This window comes from Oncorhynchus tshawytscha, unplaced genomic scaffold (assembly GCF_018296145.1).
Source record: "Oncorhynchus tshawytscha isolate Ot180627B unplaced genomic scaffold, Otsh_v2.0 Un_contig_3076_pilon_pilon, whole genome shotgun sequence".
NCBI classification, from domain to species: domain Eukaryota; kingdom Metazoa; phylum Chordata; class Actinopteri; order Salmoniformes; family Salmonidae; genus Oncorhynchus; species Oncorhynchus tshawytscha.
In genome coordinates this window covers 100001-106456 of record NW_024609178.1, presented here as the reverse complement: position 1 = coordinate 106456, position 6456 = coordinate 100001, and positions in this window count along the sequence as shown.

The following is a 6456-nucleotide window of genomic DNA, read 5'->3' as shown; positions in this document are numbered from 1 at the left end:
CAGTGCAATCAGCTGGGCGAGACCACCACGGACAGTGCAATCAGCTGGGCGAGACCACCACAGACAGTGCAATCAGCTGGGTGAGACCACCACAGACAGTGCAATCAGCTGGGTGAGACCACCACAGACAGTGCAATCAGCTGGGCGAGACCACCACAGACAGTGCAATCAGCTGGGTGAGACCACCACAGACAGTGCAATCAGCTGGGCGAGACCACCACAGACAGTGCAATCAGCTGGGCGAGACCACCACAGACAGTGCAATCAGCTGGGCGAGACCACCACAGACAGTGCAATCAGCTGGGCGAGACCACCACAGACAGTGCAATCAGCTGGGCGAGACCACCACAGACAGTGCAATCAGCTGGGCGAGACCACCACAGACAGTGCAATCAGCTGGGCGAGACCACCACAGACAGTGCAATCAGCTGGGCGAGACCACCACAGACAGTGCAATCAGCTGGGCGAGACCACCACAGACAGTGCAATCAGCTGGGCGAGACCACCACAGACAGTGAAATCAGCTGGGCGAGACCACCACAGACAGTGCAATCAGCTGGGCGAGACCACCACAGACAGTGCAATCAGCTGGGCGAGACCACCACAGACAGTGCAATCAGCTGGGCGAGACCACCACAGACAGTGCAATCAGCTGGGCGAGACCACCACAGACAGTGCAATCAGCTGGGCGAGACCACCACAGACAGTGCAATCAGCTGGGCGAGACCACCACAGACAGTGCAATCAGCTGGGCGAGACCACCACAGACAGTGCAATCAGCTGGGCGAGACCACCACAGACAGTGCAATCAGCTGGGCGAGACCACCACAGACAGTGCAATCAGCTGGGCGAGACCACCACAGACAGTGCAATCAGCTGGGCGAGACCACCACGGACAGTGCAATCAGCTGGGCGAGACCACCACGGACAGTGCAATCAGCTGGGCGAGACCACCACAGACAGTGCAATCAGCTGGGCGAGACCACCACAGACAGTGCAATCAGCTGGGCGAGACCACCACAGACAGTGCAATCAGCTGGGCGAGACCACCACAGACAGTGCAATCAGCTGGGTGAGACCACCACAGACAGTGCAATCAGCTGGGTGAGACCACCACAGACAGTGCAATCAGCTGGGTGAGACCACCACAGACAGTGCAATCAGCTGGGTGAGACCACCACAGACAGTGCAATCAGCTGGGTGAGACTAACATTACATTACATATGTTATATAATGACAGCCATGTAACATTCACTAACATTACGTATGTTATATAATGACAGCCATGTAACATTCACTAACATTACATATGTTATATAATGACAGCCATGTAACATTCACTAACATTACGTATGTTATATAATGACAGCCATGTAACATTCACTAACATTACATATGTTATATAATGACAGCCATGTAACATTCACTAACATTACATATGTTATATAATGACAGCCATGTAACATTCACTAACATTACGTATGTTATATAATGACAGCCACGTAACATTCACTAACATTACATATGTTATATAATGACAGCCATGTAACATTCACTAACATTACATTACATATGTTACATAATGACAGCCATGTAACATTCACTAACATTACATATGTTATATAATGACAGCCATGTAACATTCACTAACATTACGTATGTTATATAATGACAGCCATGTAACATTCACTAACATTACATATGTTATATAATGACAGCCATGTAACATTCACTAACATTACGTATGTTATATAATGACAGCCATGTAACATTCACTAACATTACGTATGTTATATAATGACAGCCATGTAACATTCACTAACATTACATTACATATGTTATATAATGACAGCCATGTAACATTCACTAACATTACATATGTTACATAATGACAGCCGTGTAACATTCACTAACATTACATATGTTATATAATGACAGCCATGTAACATTCACTAACATTACATATGTTATATAATGACAGCCATGTAACATTCACTAACATTACATATGTTATATAATGACAGCCGTGTAACATTCACTAACATTACGTATGTTATATAATGACAGCCATGTAACATTCACTAACATTACATATGTTATATAATGACAGCCGTGTAACATTCACTAACATTACATATGTTATATAATGACAGCCATGTAACATTCACTAACATTACATATGTTATATAACTATTATAGTAGTCTATTATAGTAGTCTATATACTGTGTCTCTATTATAGTAGTCTATTATAGTAGTCTATTATAGTAGTCTATATACTGTGTCTCTATTATAGTAGTCTATTATAGTAGTCTATATACTGTGTCTCTATTACAGTAGTCTATTACAGTAGTCTATTATAGTAGTCTATTACAGTAGTCTATTACAGTAGTCTATTATAGTAGTATATTACAGTAGTCTATTATAGTAGTCTATATACTGTGTCTCTATTACAGTAGTATATTACAGTAGTCTATTATAGTAGTCTATATACTGTGTCTCTATTACAGTAGTCTATTATAGTAGTATATTACAGTAGTCCATTACAGTAGTGTGTATACTGTGTCTCTATTATAGTAGTCTATTATAGTAGTACATTACAGTAGTCTATTATAGTAGTATATTACAGTAGCCTATTATAGTAGTATATTACAGTAGTCTGTATACTGTGTCTCTATTACAGTAGTCTGTATACTGTGTCTCTATTACAGTAGTCTGTATACTGTGTCTCTATTATAGTAGTATATTACAGTAGTCCACTACATTAGTCTGTATACTGTCTCTCTATTATAGTAGTATATTACAGTAGTCCACTACATTAGTCTGTATACTGTCTCTCTATTATAGTAGTATATTACAGTAGTCCATTACAGTAGTCTGTATACTGTGTCTCTATTATAGTAGTCTATTATAGTAGTATATTACAGTAGTCCATTACAGTAGTCTGTATACTGTGTCTCTATTATAGTAGTATATTACAGTAGTCCACTACATTAGTCTGTATACTGTCTCTCTATTATAGTAGTATATTACAGTAGTCCATTACAGTAGTCTGTATACTGTGTCTCTATTATAGTAGTCTATTATAGTAGTCCATTACAGTAGTCCATTACAGTAGTCTGTATACTGTGTCTCTATTATAGTAGTCTATTATAGTAGTACATTACAGTAGTCTATTATAGTAGTATATTACAGTAGCCTATTATAGTAGTATATTACAGTAGTCTGTATACTGTGTCTCTATTACAGTAGTCTGTATACTGTGTCTCTATTACAGTAGTCTGTATACTGTGTCTCTATTATAGTAGTATATTACAGTAGTCCACTACATTAGTCTGTATACTGTCTCTATTATAGTAGTATATTACAGTAGTCCATTACAGTAGTCCATTACAGTAGTCTGTATACTGTGTCTCTATTATAGTAGTCTATTATAGTATATTACAGTAGTCCACTACATTAGTCTGTATACTGTCTCTCTATTATAGTAGTCTATTATAGTAGTATATTACAGTAGTCCATTACAGTAGTCTGTATACTGTGTCTCTATTATCGTAGTATATTACAGTAGTCCATTACAGTAGTCTGTATACTGTGTCTCTATTGTACCATCAGTATTCATATGTAACATATTCCATGTGTCACGCGTGTCCTGGACCACTCACACCACACATGAGGAAATGGTGGGATTTGTTCTGCTGTTCCTGTGTATTTTCCCTGTAGGTCTGCTGGCATCGCCTGTCTGCTCTGAGATCTTTCCCTGCACAAGTCTTCAGTCAGTGAGAGTTCACAGTTCTAAGGCCTGTTCTTTATTAGGAGTGAGAGTTCTAAGTTCTAAGTCCTGATCTTTAGAAGGAGTGAAAGTTCTATGCCTGTTCTTTATTAGGAGTGAGAATTATATGTTCTAAGGCCTGATCTTTATTAGAAGGAGTGAGAGTTCGGTTCTAAAGCCTGTTCTTTAATAGGAGTGAGAGTTCTAAGTTCTAAAGCCTGTTCTTTATTAGGAGTGAGAGTTCTAAGTTCTAAAGCCTGTTCTTTATTAGGAGTGAGAGTTCTAAGTTCTAAAGCCTGTTCTTTATTAGGAGTGAGAGTTCTAAGTTCTAAAGCCTGTTCTTTATTAGGAGTGAGAGTTCTGTTCTAAAGCCTGTTCTTTAATAGGAGTGAGTTCTAAGTTCTAAAGCCTGTTCTTTATTAGAAGGAGTGAGAGTTCGGTTCTAAAGCCTGTTCTTTATTAGAAGGAGTGAGTGTTCTAAGTTCTAAAGCCTGTTCTTTATTAGGAGTGAGAGTTCTAAGTTCTAAAGCCTGTTCTTTATTAGGAGTGAGAGTTCTAAGTTCTAAAGCCTGTTCTTTATTAGGAGTGAGAGTTCTAAGTTCTAAAGCCTGTTCTTTATTAGGAGTGAGAATTATATGTTCTAAGGCCTGTTCTTTATTAGAAGGAGTGAGAGTTCTAAGTTCTAAAGCCTGTTCTTTACTAGAAGGAGTGAGAGTTCGGTTCTAAAGCCTGTTCTTTATTAGAAGGAGTGAGTGTTCTAAGTTCTAAGCCAACACGCTAAGGTGACATCATATCCCCCAACAGGGGGACGGGGAACACAGTAAAACAGGGTCTGAGAAGAACAGGAAGCAGACGGCCATTTTGTACTGTTTCTGTCTGTGTTACTGTGTGTGTGTTACGCACGCCTCTATGAAGAGGGAACGCAACACCCTGCTACAACTAAACTCTCCGTGAAGTGAAAAAGGTATGGACTGTAGGTGCGAGTAAGAATGACAACAGGCAGAATGTGGTACCGTTTACAAGGACTTTATTCCTTTACACGGTAATATGGGGAAAAGGGGCTGGACGGAACCAAAGCAAAGAAAGTCAATCTCAAAGCCCCCTCTCTCCTATCTTACCTGCCTACCCACTACTTACCTAATTTAGCACCACCTGGTGCCCTAACCAAAATACAGGGGGTGGTCCGCCCAGGTCTTACCTAGTGTGCCTAGACAGTGAATATACTACGGGTATATGTATGCCCGCGGGCCTCTTGCCTAAGCACTCCCTAGGTGCCTTCCCCTTCCCCCCTGGGAACAAATGAAACAGAATATTAAACAATTTCACAAACAAACTAAGAGACAAAGGACATCAAATAAGTTCTATCTGAGCAACAAACTCACAAAACATACCAACTCTCAGCAATGAACTCCCAGCAAAATCAACCTCTATCAAAATCTCTCTGCAATGACCTCCCAGCAAATCTCTGCAATGACCTCCCAGCAAATCTCTGCAATGACCTCCCAGCAAATCTCTGCAATGACCTCCCAGCAAATCTCTGCAATGACCTCCCAGCAAATCTCTGCAATGACCTCCCAGCAAATCTCTGCAATGACCTCCCAGCAAATCTCTGCAATGACCTCCCAGCAAATCTCTGCAATGACCTCCCAGCAAATCTCTGCAATGACCTCCCAGCAAATCTCTCTCTCCTGAACAGAACACTGGCTTTTAAATAGCTTCAGATTGAATGGGTAATTGGAGACAGCTGCGTCTTGACGAGGGGGCGGGGTCAGCTCTCCAATTAGCCATGGAGTCGACCAATCAGCTGCTTGAGGGATTTCAGGAAGCCATTTCCTGAAATAAACACATGCAAATACACAAACTACAACACATAATCTGGGGAACGTAACAGTGTGTTTGTCACGTTCTGACCTTTATTTCCTTTGTTTTGTCATTATTTAGTATGGTCAGGGCGTGAGTTGGGTGGGCAGTCTATGTTTGTTTTTCTATGTTTTGGGGCATTTCTATGTTTCAGCCTAGTATGGTTCTCAATCAGAGGCAGGTGTCATTAGTTGTCTCTGATTGAGAATCATACTTAGGTAGCCTGGGTTGCACTGTTTGTTTGTGGGTGATTGTCTATGTTAGTGGCCTGTGTCAGCACAGGTCTATTTTGTAGCTTCACGGTCGTCATTTGTTTTTGTATGCAGTGTCAGTATTTTCTCTATTAAAGATTTACCATGGACACTTACCACGCCGCATTTTGGTCCGACTCTCCTTTTCGCTCCTCTTCAGATGAAGAGGAGGAAGACCGTGACAGTGTTACGTTGTTCAGGTGGAAAATTCCTATAAAACGTCAATCTCTAGATGTTTTAATAACCGTTCAAGCAGGTTCCGCTGTTTCCTGGGTAACGTGGTGGTGGGCGGGAGGAGGCGGAGCCCAGCAGGAGACAGGTGCCCCCGCCCCCCCTCGACCATCTCAGGACGGCTTTAACATCGAGATAAACAGAACCTAGCGGATGTTTAAAACTTTAATAATCTCCTGTTGTTTCTCAGCATGGTGCCGAGGGTTGGAAGCAGACAACAGTCATCTTTATTTACTTCCAATTATATCTGGATGCATCTGGAAGGCTGCTGAGAGAGGGAAGACGTACTAAATACTGCAACCCTCCACAGTTGTCAGGTTCTGCCTCGTACAGTAAGTCGTCCT